Here is a 17,229-nt window from a genome sequence, read left to right as displayed (position 1 = left end):
GAATGCGCTGCTTAGCTAGCTTTGGCTTACCATTTGGAATCGAAAATTCGGCACAATATCACTTCTATCTGTATACTGAAAAAGGTGGTATGACTTTATACCGAGCAATTGGTCTTCATAAGACAACGTCAAGGTAGAGAAACGCCCTATTAATTTCATGAAACCCAAAAACCTTCGAATTTGCAAACTAATGAAATAAAATTATTTTTCAACTCACTGATTTTTTACTTCTTCTTTAAGTAAAAATTCAAACCCTCTAAAACACCCATTATATTTACAAAATGCGTAGCCTCCGATATATTATCTGCGAAATATTATCGGGAAAGTATTCTGGAGGTTGCTTTGAACCCTTGAGCAGACAAACATTTCGGTGGCAGACCATGGACGTTCCAATAGTACTCGGCACCGTCTCACAAAGCTCGAGTGAACCAAGAAAGGCTAAAAAACAACGTTCCAAACTTCATAACGTCCACACAATGGCTCTCAAATTCACCAGACGCGAATCCGATAGATTGTTCTCTTTGGGCCATTTTGGAGAGCAAGAACCGAACTCAAAGATTCACCAGCCTCGAGGCGCTGAAAAAAGCCATTGTCCGCGAGTGGGCCAAAATATCTGCAAGTCACATTCGGGTAGCTTACGACTCGTTTCTGGGTCAACTCAAGACCATAGTCAAGGCAAAAGGTGATCTTATCGCGCAAAAGTAAATTGATTCCTAATTTTGTATTATTTTCACGCATTTTTTACTTTGAATTAAGTAAAAGTAATTTGAATTGGTTGCACTTCGAGTACCGAACCCTATAGCTATAAAAAAAAGCCTCATTACGAGTGCCACCAACTAATGACAACCCACAAAGACGTTTGAAGAGCTTCAATTTTTTTGTTTTTCTTGTTCACTCCGCTCGGGAGTATAGGTCCTCGACAAGACTTTTCCAACGTACACGGTTCTGGGCGGTTCTTTTTGCGCCGTCCCATGTGAGGCCGGCGTCTATTGGCACACGCAACATCGACGTTCGTACGTATTCTTTGGCCGACCGCGACTCTGTTTCCTTGCGGGTTCCAGTCCAGTGCCATTCTCGTGATGCTATCTGGTAGTTTTCTAAGCGTGTGAGCTATCCAGAAGGTCTTTGATACGCGATCTGAATCATGAATACGAATTTTGTCTCAGTCGCACTGATTAGTGTCTAAGGAAAGCAAAAACTGCCTCGCCAATGATCAAAAATTCAGTAGAGATAGAGAGACTTCAATGACTTATAGTTCGTACCGTTGGAGACTTTTTCCGAAACTTGTTTTAGAAAAATGTCTTAAAAAGCTGTGATTTGAAAGCTTTTACGCTATCAAAACCATGCTTGTTAGTTCTTCCGTAATTCAGTAGAATGTTTGTTAGAACTTGGGGCGAAAAGTGAAATTAGACATCCAAAGTAAACTTTTATTGAAAACATTAATATTTTAGTAGGTAGGAACAGAGAACAACTTTCCAATTTAGATAACGTGAAAAAATGTCTATCCAGATTCTTAATCTTCGAATGCGTCACTACAGACGCGAGATATAATCGCCTAACTTATGTCGCGTTTGTGGCTCGTCGCTAGAGACATTTATACACCTACTCCTTCAATGCGATACCATCTCAAGAAGGCGGCACAAACACCTTGGATCGGTATAATTCAAGAAGGAGCACATACATTCGCTAAAATCTATTGTTCCCTCAAACTTCATAACTTCGTTGGGTTCGCACAGAGTCTTTTGAAAATAAGTGACATTAAATTTACACAAAAACCTCTATCAAATGTTTAAAGACACTTATCAAAGGTCATTAAGATTTCTTTTCATAACAAATCAAGCAGAAACCTCTGTTGAGCAGATGCGAACTCCTCATATTCGTCCTAATTTAACAAAGCGCGCCAGTCTTTTCTTTCTCGTGCTAACCGGCGCCAGTTGGACACACCAAGTGAAGCCAAGTCCTTCTTCACCTAATCTGTTAAACGCAGAGGTGACCATCGTCTTCATCTGCTACCACCAGCTGGTACCGCATCGAATACTTTCAAAACTGAAGCGTTTGTATCCATTCGGACGACATGAACCAGCCAACGTAGCCGATCTTTATTCGCTGTGCTTTGACTATGTCGATGTAAAGCTCATAGTTCCATCACCTACGATATTCGCCGTCCTCAACGCGAAAAGATCCAAAAATCTTTCACAGATGCTTTCTCTGAAACACTCAAAGGGGCGTCTCATCAGATATTGTCATCGTCCAAGCTTCTGCGCCATACGTTGGGATGGGCATGACGAGAACTACAGTGAGTCAAAAAAGTTTAAGTACACTTAAGTTTTGTTCAAAAATTTACTAAAATAATTTTTATTTTTAAATATAAACACAAAACTTTTGGCATGTAGTGTAAAAAGAGAATATAGTTAACTTAGTTTCACTCCTTTCACCTCTCTCACTGTTGTGAGTTGAAAAATAATTGTCGTAAAGGAGAGAGAGGGAGCTAAAACAGCCCAAAAAAGTTTACGTAGGTTGTTATTTTTTCGTTGTTTCTTTTTCCAAAACTTACGGTTTTTCTCCGTTATTTCTTATTATCGCTCAAATGATCATAGTTGATAGTATTTTGATGCAAATGGTATGTATAACTATTAATAGTTTTGTGTTTATGGTGACAGTTAACGTATATGATGGGTCGCGGGTGTGAAATATCAGTCGATTTGCGTAAAGTGATTATAAAATTATATTTAGAAAAAAAAATCTTTGCGTGAAATCGGCAAAATTATCGGTAAATCACATTCCAGTGTGCAAGGAGTAATTAATTCTTATATAAACTCTGGAAATATTCGGCCAAAGCCGCGATCCGGCCGGCCAAAAAAACTCTCACAGAGAGACGAGCGCCGAATCTTAGATACAATAAGGTCTAATCCCAGAAAATCTGCTGTGGAAATACAGGAAGAGGTGCAGCAAAGCGTTGGAATAAGCGTCCACCCACAAACTGTTCGAAATGTACTCCATAAGGCTGGGTACAATGGTCGAACACCGCGTAAAAAGCCTTTTATATCTAAAGTAAATAAAAAAAAGAGGTTTACCTTCGCTAAAGACTATTTGAACAAGCCCGAATCATTTTGGAGCAACGTAATTTTTAGTGATGAGTCTAAATATAATTTGTTTGGTCCAGATGGAGCCGTAAAAGTTTGGAGAAAACCAAATGAGCAGATGAAAGTGAAAAATTTGGTACCCACAGTAAACCATGGTGGCGGTAACATTATGGTTTGGGGCTGTATGGCAGAAGTGGTGTTGGAAATCCTGTGTTTGTTGACAATGTAATGGATAAGCACCTCTACCTAAAAATCCTGAGAGAAAATCTCGAGACGAGTGCGACACAATTGGGGTTTGAAAAAAATGTGTTCTTGTTTAAACAAGACAATGACCCAAAACACACGTCATATTTGGTCAGAGAGTGGCTTCTATATAACTGCAAGCAACTACATACACCACCGCAGTCCCCGGATATAAATCCTATCGATGCCGGGGGAGGGCCAACGAAATACTAATAACACTTAACCTATAAGAATTTTCAAATGTTTTTAATATTTTCGGTTAAGTGTACGAAAACTTATTTGACGTGCGCTCAGGACTTTTTTTTCATTTTTGTATAGCTATTTCTATGTTTTAAGTTCATAATCCATGAAAAGGCTTATTTTGTGTTCTTTAACCTTTAAATATATCTATTTCGAAGAATAAATTTTATTTTTAGATTGTGTGATGGAGTTTTTATTGATAATTTTCAAAAATTTCAGGTGTACTTAAACTTTTTTGGCTCACTGTATATAGAGTATTAGTTTTTTTCGTCGATAGAAGCCTCGACTACTCTATTGCTTACTTAGTTCAAAGTAGCACTTGTTGACAAGAGAGATTGGATTTCTAGGCAGCTGGCTTACATTGGAAAAAATTGGCAAAAGAGAGAAGAAAAGGTTGTCTAATATTTTAATTTTTTTTTTTTTAATTTTTTGTTTTTTTTTAATTTTTTTCATGTAATCCTTACACCAGTCATATTGCAGACTCGAAGCCCAACATTTGCAGCGCAATTCAACTTGAATTTATGCATGAAACCACCAATCCAATAGATTTGCCAACCAAATCGGCTTAAACTAAACTTAGCTCGTACAGTAGCGACTACCAACGCGGGATAGTGGAACCCCAAAAACAAAAGTAACGAGAATTGCGAATAAGGTAAAGTCTATAGCAGCAATAAAAACAAACAACTTTTCAAACCAAAAATCCAAAAACGTAGGCTAGTTGGTGGCCGGTGGTCGGTTCTCGTATGGGTTGCTTGCAGTGGGTGGATGTGCGCATGGGCGATTACTTTGGTTGATGTTATGTTTGGACGACTGCAGCGGAGGCAACAACAACAGCAAAACACCCAATGCTTAAGATTGCCACAAGTGCTACATAGTACATTGCAAATGGCTTCAGCTGCTTGATGTAGTAGTTGTCACTGTGTGAGTAGCACATTGTTGAACGTACTACAAGGAACAACGTTTAGTTTTACTCGGTGGCGGCGGCAAAGTGCTGGCGTGTCGGCAAGTTAGTGTATATGGTTTGCTTATGCGGATGCACAATAACGTTGGATAACTGCCACTTTCCATATGTATGTGTGTGTGTGTGTGTTGTTATATGTTAAAGTAGGTGATACACATATATACATATATACACATATATACATATATACACATATATACATATATATAGATATATACAGTATATAAGTATAAGTATATTCATGAGCGTTCGTATTTTTTTGCATTGTAAGATTTATATTTGTTTCCGTTACTTTGTTATTGTGTGCGCGCGTTGGTATGCATACTACTGTGTGCGTATGCGTACATATGTACATACTCACATACATGTGTACCATATATAATCGTGGGGGTGTGTGTATGTTCATTTTCAATTTACTTCTTGCCCATCTAACAATAAATAAATTCTTGACAATGTAGTCAAATTTATGTAAGTCAAGCTCATCTACATATGCATACATAAGTGTGCATGTATTTATGTACGTGAACATGCAGGACTAGAAAATGTATTGCCTATATTTACATGTACATATATGGTATTTTTAATGAAATCAGGAAAATTTGCAAGCCTTATCTGCATATAAACTATAGAAAATTTTATAGCGCTGGGTGCTGCAATGCTTTTGCAATTCTTCACATTTACCGGATTGAATGACGTTGGATGCTCGCAATACTCGCAGTATCTTTTCTAGGCGCATTTCGAAAGAAAAAAATTCTGTTGCAGGAGTATTCTTCTCTTTTTTAATAAAAATTATTTGTGCCTCTTCTAATTGTTTCCTAATCACTTACGCATAAATATTATACTATGCATGTATGTTTGTATGCTTTTTGCAAAATCAATTTTTCGTTTATCATCAATCACATTTCTACGTATGTATGTATGTATGTATGTAGATTTTCGCTTACAAATGCAGCACATCAATCAATCGTTACATATTTCGTATGTGATTTTCGTCGGCATATTTTCAAAGGAACAGGCACCACACTCAAGTACATTTTCCTTTAACAACCTTTTAAATTGTGTTTTTTTTTTTTTTTGTTATCACAAACTATTACAACTCGTTTTTATATTCATTTATTTATTCAGATTTTTCCGTGTTAAACTTTAATTACATTTTTTTTCTCCATCTTTATTCCAATCTTCACATAATTGAATAACCAACGTAACATCGTCCACGCTTCGTAGGAGTTCGCAAAGGACAGCAAACAAAAAAACACAAATTTGACCCGTCGTCGTGTGGTGTGGGTGTGTTTGTGTCGTGTGACAAGTACTTAGTAGCAAAGCGGGGAAAGACGAGGCGCGGCAATGTGCTGGCTCCTAATGGATGGTGGTGCGTTGCTGCAACGATTTGTGAAAAAGAAAAACTTTTTGTATAGCCACTAGTGCCCTTATTTTAAACGGTACTCAGCCGATTTTTCTTTTTCTTTTTTCGTTTGCGTTTTTACATACCACCGCACGCTGCGTGTTAATGGCAAATTTTTCACACCGAACTTTTCTTCAATCCATTATAATTTTAGCATCAAACACACACAATTCACAAGTACATACATTTGTATGTATGTATAGCGAATAGATTTTAAAATTTTTTTATGTTTTAATTTTCTTTACACATTTTCTTCCAAGTCGATTTACATAATTCTATATTTCTAATTCAATCCATTTTATTTCTTTCCGTCCCACCATAGCTACACTTTTCATCAATATCACTTCCGAATTCATGCAACGCGCTTTGCCTAATTCACAAAAATATAAATTTTCACCTTTTAATGCAATGCAAGGCTACCATTTTCCCCAGCGTTGCGTTTTACGCTTTCACTTCACACGACTGCCACATTACGATTGACGAGTTGGCGACGACGATGGCGAGAAATCAAGTCAAGTGCTTCCAGCAACGCACATACTCACATACACGATGTTGTTTTTTTTTTTGTTGTTAATATTATTGTGCTGTTGTCATTCGTTTTTGCACGCACACACACGCAAACACAAGCACCCAAAATGCATGCTTGATTCAAGCTTTATGCGAGTGGTATTGGCGCCCAATGGAAATTGGCGAGTTGTTTGACTTAGCGGTATTGTGCTGTTATGTGTGTGTGTGAGTGTGGTGGGTGTAAACATCGGCAGGCTCGCTCCTTTATTAGTTCCGGCTTTCATTCGTGCGGTGCGTTCAATGGCGGAGCCTGTGAATTCGGAGAGCGTAATCGTACGCTGCTGAATATGAAAAGCGAACAAAGCTTATTATTTAATTGCGTACATAGGAAAGCTTTTGATTTTCTGTTTGAACCAGTGTTGATATTTGATATTCATAAGAAAGTGTATTAATGCACCTGTTTAAGGGGCTCACCTCATAACATTTACTTTTGTTTATAAAAATGGAAGAAAAGATGTGGCCCACGAGCAAAAAAAATTTAAAAAAATATTATATATTATTATAAAAATAATGAAAACTAAATTATTCTTGAATGTGTGTATTTTATATTGGAATGTAAAAATAACAGCATAACGGCATTTTCAACTTGCAAGTGGCAACGGCTATCAGAGCTGACGTTCACACGTCTCCCATTTATATCCGGCCAGGGACTGTCACTTCAGCAATATTCCCCGTATTTGTATAGAGAATGTTTATGCTGCTACAACAACAACAACATCAGAGTTGACCTGTAGCACTAGACAATTGCTCATTTGTCACACTCGATGGAGGAACAGATAACAACTGTGAAATAATTGTTTTCAACAGGACGTGTAGGCTTTTATACCAGTATCTAAAAATTTTAGAATTGCTGGACAGCTGATATTCCTAAGCATAAGTGCCCCATTCGCTAATTTATGAAAAATTATTTTTGTTTTTTTTTCCAAATTTTTAAATACCAAATTCCGTTTTGAATTTTTTCTGAAGGAATAAAAATTAAAAACTGTTCGGCGAAAAATTGGTTATTTTTCCCGTAGCACAGCCGAAACCGAACAGAACTTTTGTGGCCGAAACCGAAGCGCAATGTAACGTGAAATGGTTCAAAAAGTGAAGAAGCGACTTGAGCGAAATCCCCGACGAAATGCCAATTAAATGGCGAAAGAACTGAAAATAAATGTCCGTATCATCCGCCGCTTACTGAAAAATTAACTCAAAGTCAAGTCTTACAAAATCCAAAAGGCGCATGATCTCACACCAAAGCAGCAACAAATCAGACTTGAGAGAGCGAAGGAGTTGCTTCGCTTGGCCGAAAGCGGTCAATCGAAGCTACTTTGTGTTTTCTGACGAGAAATTTTTCAAATTGAGTAATCCGTCAACTCCCAAAACGATAGGGTTTATTTGACCGATCGTTCATACGAGAATTTGAGTCATCGATTGGCCACCAGGAAGCAGCACCCGCGACAGGTAATGGTTTGGACGCTGTAACCGCAGATTGGCTCTTTCCAATCGTTTTTATCGAGCCTGGCGTCAAGGTAAATGCGAAATATTATCGGGAAAGTATTCTGGAGGTTGCTTTGAATCCGTGGGCAAATAAACATTTCGGTGGAAGACCATGGACGTGAACCAAGAATGGCTAAAAAAAAACAATTTTCCGAACTTCATAACGTCCACACAATGGCTCTCAAATTCACCAAACGCGAATCCGATGGATTATTCTCTTTGGGCCATTTTTGAGAGCAAGACCCGAACCAGTCTCGAGGCACTGAAAAAAGCCATTGTCCGGGAGTGGGCCAAAATACCTGCAAGTAACATTCCGGCAGTGGTTAGGCCAATTCTCTACTACGGCATAGTAATATGGTGGGATGCCCTTCAGAAGGGTGTGAACATTAAGAAACTTGACAAGGTGCAAAGACTAGCATCTGTTCTGATAACCGGTGCCATGTCAACCACACCATCGAAAGCATTATATGCGACACTAAACCTCCTTCCGGTAGATCTGCAGGCAATATATAACGCACGCAGTGCGGCAATAAGGCTGAACACTCTAAACAAGTGGTCAAACACGGATTATGGCCACGGTAAAATCCTGGCTGGCACTCTGGGGCTTCCCGAACTGGTGGACTATGCACTCCCGCCTATACTTGCCATTACATCGTTTACGACCCTCCTACCCTCAAGGGAAGAGTGGGAACGGGACGACGTGAGACAGGGCGAGTCCATCCATGTTTACACAGATGGCTCAAAGCTCGAGGGCAGGGTAGGCGGAGGTGTATATTCTGAACATCTGGGGATCTCCTTCAGTTTTCGGCTCCACGACTACTGTAGTGTCTTTCAGGCTGAACTGATGGCAATAATAAAAGCCGCGACACTGATACAGTGTGATGCGATATCCGGAAATGATATCTACATTTTCACTGATAGCCAAGCGGCGATAAAATCCCTCACAAAACCGTCGACAACCTCCAAGGTAGCCATGAAATGCCGCACATCTCTTAACGAGATGGCTGAGTCATTTCACTTAAAGGTAACATGGGTTACTGGCCATCGCGACATTGAGGGTAACTGTAGAGCCGATGAACTAGCAAGACTCGGCACTAAACTGTCTGACGAGCACATAGATAGTGACATAGGGATAGCCTTACAAACATGTAAGCTACACATCCTTGAAGAAATTGTAAAGAAAGCAAACGAAAGATGGCGAAATGAAGCAACCTGCAAAATCGCCCGTCAACTTTGGCGAACTCTAAATGCTAAACGCACAGAATCTCTGCTAAGCCAAAATAAACACAGTCTTAGCACATTGATCTCAGTCATAACGGGGCACTGCCTAATAGGCAGACACGCCCAAAGGATGGGTGTGCAAACACATGACTTCTGTAGAAGTTGTCAAGATGAGGACGAGGAAGAGACAATCTCGCACCTACTATGCCACTGCCCTGCTCTATCCAGGCGGAGGTTTACTATTCTGGGTAGACAATTTTTTAATGAGCTAGAAGACCTCAGTACTATAGAAATCAGAGATATTTTAAAATTTTTGAAAAACACACACTGGTTTTAGGAGAGATAGGGACAAGCTCCCCACGCGGCATCACAATGGGCTATGAGCCTGAGTGTGTCCCACAGGACAACCGCTTCAACCTAACCTAACCTAACATTCCGGCAGCTTGCGATTCGTTTCTGGACTATCTCAGGGCCATAGTCAAAGCAAAAGGTGATCATATTGAACAAAAGTAAAGTGATTCTTAATTTTGTATTATTTTCACATATTTTTTACTTTGAATTGAATAAAAGTAATTTTGCAAACTAAATTTATGGCCCTTTGATTTTATTACACTTCGAATGTGTGTTTGGCCGAGCTCCTCCTCCTATTTATAGTGTGCGTCTTGCTGTTGTTCCACAAATGGAGAGACCTACAATTTAAGCCGACATTTTAAGCAAATCATTTTTTATGAGGAGCTTTTTCATGGCAGAAAAACACTCGAAGGTTTACCATTGCCTGTCGACGGGCGATCGCTATTAGGAAAAAACGTTTTCTATCATTTTGGTGCTTCATGCACGGAGATTCGAACCTACGCACTTCCGAATGGTAGTCACGCACCTATCCATTCGGCCACGGCGACTGCCATTTTCTATTTACTAGGCTTAAAAAACACAATTTCTCTAGTTTTTTTCTAATAATATATGTAAATGGAGTAATTATTTTGTTCAAACTTCTCAACGCATTCCCAAACAATACTTAACTAATGTTTTTTTAAATTTTCATTGCAATATTTTTAAAACTTAGCCGGGGCTTGTGACTACTCTGACTGAAGTTTATTTGGCGTTGTCAGAATAAGTCAAGATAGATTCCCCTCTGTTAGTAAATATTATATTTTACACATATACAGGGTGAACGATATGAAGTGTTACCAACTTCAAACTGCTTGTATCTGTAAAACAGCTCATGACATCAACGTCAAAATTGTTCTAATGCCAGTTCAATATATTGTTTATAAGCCATCAAAAGCATTTGCCTCTCAGTTTTGTTCAATTTTTTTTCTGTGATGGAATTCAAACGTAATAGTGTGATTGCGTTATCTTTGGCTGGAAAATCACAACCAGCCATTGTTCGTGAGCTCAGTCACCTCAAAGTGAATAAAATGTTTGTGTATCGCACTATATAGTAAAACGTTACAATGATACTGGTAGCATTGCAAATCGCTATGCAAAGTGAAGGCTCGACTTGAACGAAATCCACGTCGAAGTGGAAGAAAAATGGCCAAAGAACTGAAAAAATCGCAAGACAGCATTCGACGCATATTGAAAAATGAGCTCAAGGTTAAGACTTACAAGTTCCAAAAAGCAAACGACCCCAGCAAAAAAAAAGAGGTTGTCTGTAAAGTCGGTTTACTGACGATAGTTTAGCGTGATAATGTCATAAGAAAATATTGATGGAATGGTTGCAATTTTCAAAACAAAATTTTAATTTTATTTGTTTGATAGATATTTTGTATGGATATAGAGGAGGAGGTACAGTGGCTCACAGCTTATTTTATGCAGTGCATAGTCTCAAATCCCAAGCTTTATAACTACAAAACTAAGAAGAATTTGAAAAAGAAATTGGTACCATTAAAAAGATAAAAAACTCAAACTTAACAAAATAACTTCATTTATTGTGAAAATATATATTTAAATAACTTTAAACTACGAAAACCAAAAATACTGGTTAATTTCAGGTCACAGCTTATTTTATGCATAATTATAAAAAACTTAATATTAAACATAATTTGAAGTATTTTTAATATTTGGTATGATAACCCTTGTTGTCTATAACAGATTTAAGGCGATTTTGCATTGATGTCACCAGTTTTTTTGTAATATCTGGCGAAATATTCGTCCACTCCGTTTTCAGCGCCACCTTTAGGTCGTTTTTGTTAGAAATCTTATGTTTCCGGATATTAGTTTCTAGTATAGACCACAAGTTTTCAATGACATTCAAGTCTGGCGACTGTGGCGGCGGCGTCATCAAGTGAGGACAGTTATATATTAGCCAGCTTTGTACAATACCCGCTTTATGCTTTGGATCGTTATCCTGATAAAATCGAAAATCTGATTTTATACCCAGATCCTCGGCACTCTGCAACAAATTATCCTTCAGAATCTGTAGGTATTTAAATTTGTCCATTGTTGTCTCAATAAATGTCAACCTCCCAGTACCAGCAGCCGACATGCAGGCCCAAACCATGACGCTGCCACCGCCATGTTTCATTGTCGGTTTCAAATTTTCTTTATTGAGTTCCTTATTTGGTTTTCGCCAAACATAGGACATCCCATCCGAGCCGAATATGTTGAATTTCGATTCATCTGCGAAAATAACAGAATTCCAGTACTCTGACGTCTCTGAAACATGCTCATTGGCAAATCTAAGTCGGCAAAGTCTATTTTTTGGGCTGATAAAAGGTCCTTTACGTGCTACTCGGCCATGAAAATCGTGTTTGCGCAGAATACGGCGAACAGTTTCCACACTACATTGTTTACCGAGGGCAGATTGAACTGCAGAGGTCAGTTTCGGAGCCGAGAGTCGTGGATTAGCTTTTATCCTTCTTACAATAGTTCGCTCATCAGTGTCACTGAAAATTTTGTTTGGTGGTTCCCTGCCCTTATTATGTACACGATTTTCATGGACGAAGCGCTCGATGATTTTTTGTACTGTAGGGGCGTTAATGTTAACTATTTCTGCTATTTTTCGCTACGATTGGCCGTTTTTGAAATGGTGAATAACCAATTCACGTTGACCTATCGTTGTTCGCGGACCCATTTTATTAATCACATTAATTGACACTTCAAATACTAAAATCAAACTAAAAAGCGAATACAAAGTAATTTTATAAATAAGCGATGATATTACATACGCCTACTACTCTTAAATAACGTAATATTTAAGTACCGTTGTACAAAGAAGCGACTGCATAAAATAAGCTGTGATCTGAAATTATGCAGTATTTTTGATTCTGGTTGTTTTATGTTATTTAAATACATATTTTCACAATAAATGAAATTATTTTTCCAAACTTGAGTTTTTTATCTTTTTAATGGTCCCAATTTCTTTTTCATATTCTTCTTAGTTTTGTAGTTATAAAGCTTGGGATTTGAGACTATGCACTGCATAAAATAAGCTGTGAGCCACTGTAAATGGAATTGCAATGGAATAGGTTAAGTTACATTTACACAAACGTGAAAAATGACGAAACATTTATCAAATTCATGAAAGATATCTTCAATTTCGATTGTGCATCAGACGTTAATAAGTCAACAACACTAAGAGGCACCATCATCGATTTGCCTTTTTCAAGACACTTTAAACTCGAAACACTCCCTTTCATTTCCTACTTTTTCTATCATCGTGCTATTCTCAACAGAGAAATGGTTCATTACCATGCACACAGGAAGAAGGCATATGCAAATACAAGTATGTGAATTTATATACCTACATATGCGCATATACATACATATATATGCTCACTCAAGTAGGAGAGAGCCAGATGTCGAACGTTGCCGAACGCGGGGACCGATTGTGCTCTTTGTCGTTCGTTCCGCGCTCTCGCTTGCAGTTCAAGCACATTAGCTTACATTTGCTTGCGTACGGAATAGATTCGTATATTTGATATGTCCATATGATTTGTATGCATGTTTACATATAGATTTGTTCTTTTTGAAAATTGCGCGAAATTGTATATGTATATGCATGTTTATATACATATATTAGTATACAACATATCTTATAAGGTATGTGGTCAATATTACCATACATTTTTTCCTTCATATATAATAAAAAAATTAATAATAATAACATTAAAACAACAGGTATTAATAACAAACTTGGTTTTATTTTAAATTCTTCAAGTAAATCATATTAATAATAATCAATAAGAAGGCATATGCAAATACAAATACGTGAATTTATATATGTACATATGCGCATATACATACACATATACGCTCACTTAAGTAGGAGAGAGCAAGATGTCGAACGTTGCCGTTCGTTTGCTTTGTTTGCTTTGTCGTTCGTTCCGCGCTTTCGCTTGCAGTTCATTCAAGGTAACGGCAATGAGCAAGGTAACGACAAATGAGCCAGGTAACACTAATGAGCAAGGTAACGACACATTTTTTCGTGCGTGCAGCCGGCTAAATCGAATTATAAGACGTTATCACGTCAAAAAGTTCGGGGCGAAAGAGTAAAGGAGTTGTTGCGCTTGCACAAACGTGGCGAATTTCCTAGCGTTGTGTTTTCTGATGAAAACAATTTCCCAATTGAGCAGTGCATAAACACTCAAAACGATCGTGTTTACTTGAACGAACGCTCATACGAGAATTTGAGCCTACGTATGGCCAATCGAAGCAATTTCTCATCGCAAGTAATGGTTTGGGGCGCAGTGACCGCTGATGGACGCTCTCCAATCGTTTTTATCGAGCCTGGCGTCAAAGTGAATGCGACTTATTATCGGGAAAATGTTTTAGAAGCTGCTTTAGAGCTTTGTGGACACGCAAACATTTCGGTCATAGACCATGGACGTTCCAACAGGACTCGGCATCGTCTCATAAAGCTCGTTTGAACCAAGAAATGTTAAAAAATCATGTTCCACACTTCATTTCGTCCACACAATGGCTTTCGAATTCGCCAGACGCAAATCCGATGGACTATTCCATCTGGTTCATTTTGGAGAGCAAGGTGAGGACTAAAAAATATGCCAGTATGGATGCGCTGAGAAAAGCGATTATACGAGAATGGGCCAAAATACCTCTAGATCACATTCGTGCAGCATGCAACTCATGTTTTGACCGTTTGAAGGATATAGTCAAGGCAAAGGTATATACATGTATTATATATAGATCATATTCAAAAATATTACGTCAATTGTTTACCAGATTATAGCAAAAAAATGCGTTCCAACAATATTTCTGTTTTGTGTAAGTCCTCGAGCTCTTAAAAACACATAAGAATTAACATCGTACAACAAAGGTCACCTCTTTCTGTTATCAAGGAAAAATTTCACATGTACGTAATAATATAGATTTTATATTGTAAAACTGCATACTCAGTTTTTCATTTTCGCATTAATTTAATTTTGAAACAACTTAAATTTGAAAGCGGAAAACCTAAACAGGGGTATCCACTGCGTATACGTAATTTCGTAGGAGGAAAGTTCAACTACTTTTTTATAAGTATAGGTATTTTTATAATACAGTAAGAGGAACGAAATTAAAGTATGTGTTAGTACGGTTCAAGGGTTTTTCTTGCGAATAAAACAATTTGAGCATGAACTTTGCCTGGAAGAAAAGGTGTGGCCCATGAGCAAACAAAAAATTATCAAAAATCAACAGTATTTTATAATCACTTGAAATTTGCTTACTCCTGTAGTGTGCCCAATGGCCGGCACTTCGACCTAAAAGATCTCTTGTGTCACTTTATTACATTAAAATTTAATTTTCCATAAAAATGTGTACTCAGAAAAATTCTAAAAATTCTTGTTAAAAAGTTGGAAGTTTTGTGAAATTTTTTGTAAATTTTGTACAAAGTTTGAGACTTTGCGTTATATGGTTTTTGTTGTAATATGAAATATATTAAAAAAAAAAAATAGTGGAGCGTTTGTAATTTTGCAACGTGGGGAGTATAAAAAGAAATTGCGGGCTTATGAAGTATGCGCATATATACAGACTTGTCCAAAAGTATTAGGCACTGATTCACAATTACGAAATTTTTAATTTTAAAAAGTAATCTTTTATTAATAAATCAGTACTAATAAAAGGAATAAGTGCTAAAAACATTAATATTTAGTAGGTCCGTCCTTTGTTTTGATAACAGCAGCAGGCCTCTGGGCCGCAGGCCGCGTACAAGCTTCGCACATTCGCCTGTACTTATAGCGCTCCACACTCGTGAATTAAAGATTTTTTTCAGGGCTGTTTGCAATGTTATGCTGTCTTCCTTTATCTAGCGTTTTAAAATAGGAGATAGTGGTTCCTGTAGGAAAGGAACAAAAAATCATTTAACAAAATTTGAGTTATTTCCTCGAAATTGGACTAGGGTAAGAAGCCTCCCTCGATGTTCGATTCATCAGATCGCAGAACATTCGGTCAATCTTAGTCCGTAAAATGATTTTTTTACTGAAAGCCACGGCTTTTTTTGGGCTTTTTATCCTTTTAAGCCTGCTTACAGGAGCCTTCTAACGCATTCGTAGCGTTAACAGATTTCCCTCATAGACTACCAAATTTAAAATGGCAAAATATTTTGAGTATACCTTTAAAAATGCAACTTTTTAGACTTTACGCACCAAGCCATGGCACCTTTTCGCATAAGACAATTTATTGTTGTAAGCAGAAAAGCAGCGGTTGTTTTGGTAGCCACACTTGAAATTACTTGTATTTTAGTGGGGTGCCTAATACTTTTAGCCAAGGCTGTATGTTATATCTAGCGACCAGATAAGAACGGTAGGAAAATAAATTTAAATAAAACAAAAACGGTGTGAGCTATCAAATTGTCGTTATTCCCTCCATTGCGTCTCGAATGTTAGGCTTGAGCTGGTCCAAAGTGGTTAAATTCTTACGGTAGGCGAAGAAAAAATAATCGACGGCTAAACGATGAACGCTCGCCAAGAGCTGACTCAGTCGTCAAATATCTTCTCCACGACTTCGAAGGTTGTGTCGCTTTTATGGAATGTAGTGCCGTGTTCCAAACAGCTCGGATATATTGATATTGTCGAGCTCTGGTCACACAAGGACGATTAATATCACTCTACACCGAGGACCATTGACGATGAGACTCCATTATTTCGAAAGATGTCAGCATGCCATAAGCCGCAACGAACAGTCAATATTTGCAAGAGTGGAACGATGCATGATGAAATGCCAAAAATTACTGAATTTTTTTACAGCTATAATTCAGTGGTAATTTTAACAGCGGCTGAAGCGTAACAATTAGAGAGAGTATCATTAGTATCAGCGCATAAAAATGTATTTGGAAAATACAAGATTTCTATTACGCGATTTTCTTTCAGAAGTACTTACATAGAAAATCACGTGTTACACTCAACGCTTTATGGAAAATTAATTACAACTTTCCCACCTAAATTTAAAAAAAAAAATATTCCGTTGTATAAAGAAAAACTAGAAAATTTTAAAATATAAAATTGCTTCCATTACAATTTAGTCAAAAAAAATTTAGTTACACAAATTTCCCACCATAACCTTTAAACAAATATTTCTATTGTATAAAGAAAACAAAATGAAAATTAAAAAAAAAAAATGAAAATTAAAAAAAAAATTAAGATTTTTAATCTTTTTTATCTTTTTTAAAAAATTGAAAATTAAAAAGCAAAAATACAAAAAAAATTACAAAAAAAAATATTAAAAATGATTTAAAAAATATAAAAAATGATTTAAAAAATATAAACAATATATAAACAAATAAAATTGCTTCCATTGAAATTTATTACAAAAAAAAATAAAAACATTAAATTTAAATTACAAAATTTTCTACCATAATTTAAAAAAAAAAAATGTTCCATTATATGAAGAAAAAATAGAAAATTTGAAAATATGCAATTGCTTCCATTACAATTTAGTCAAAAAAAATTTAGTTACACAAATTTCCCACCATAACCTTTAAACAAATATTTCCATTGTATAAAGAAAAAAAAATGAAAATTAAAAAAAAAAAAATTGAATTAAAAAAAATATATAAAAAGACATAGAAAATTATTTAAAAAAATATAAAAAAT

The 17,229-nt window shown here is 36.8% G+C and overlaps 1 protein-coding gene across 2 annotated transcripts in view; it reads right to left on the bottom strand.

Annotated features, from left to right (window-relative positions):
* The window catches only part of LOC129241354 (uncharacterized), an 88,398-nt gene extending 82,041 nt beyond the window's left edge, over positions 1-6,357 (bottom strand). For both annotated transcript variants that reach the window (XM_054877618.1, XM_054877619.1), the window contains exon 1: positions 6,327-6,357. The gene's annotated coding sequence lies outside the window, so the exon portion shown is untranslated. The remainder of the gene's footprint in view (positions 1-6,326) is intronic.
* Between the last annotated feature and the right edge of the window lie 10,872 nt (positions 6,358-17,229).

This window comes from Anastrepha obliqua, chromosome 3 (genome assembly GCF_027943255.1).
Source record: "Anastrepha obliqua isolate idAnaObli1 chromosome 3, idAnaObli1_1.0, whole genome shotgun sequence".
NCBI lineage: Eukaryota > Metazoa > Arthropoda > Insecta > Diptera > Tephritidae > Anastrepha > Anastrepha obliqua.
The sequence above is the reverse complement of the archived record's forward strand: the minus strand, read 5'-3'. Positions and strand labels throughout refer to the sequence as shown.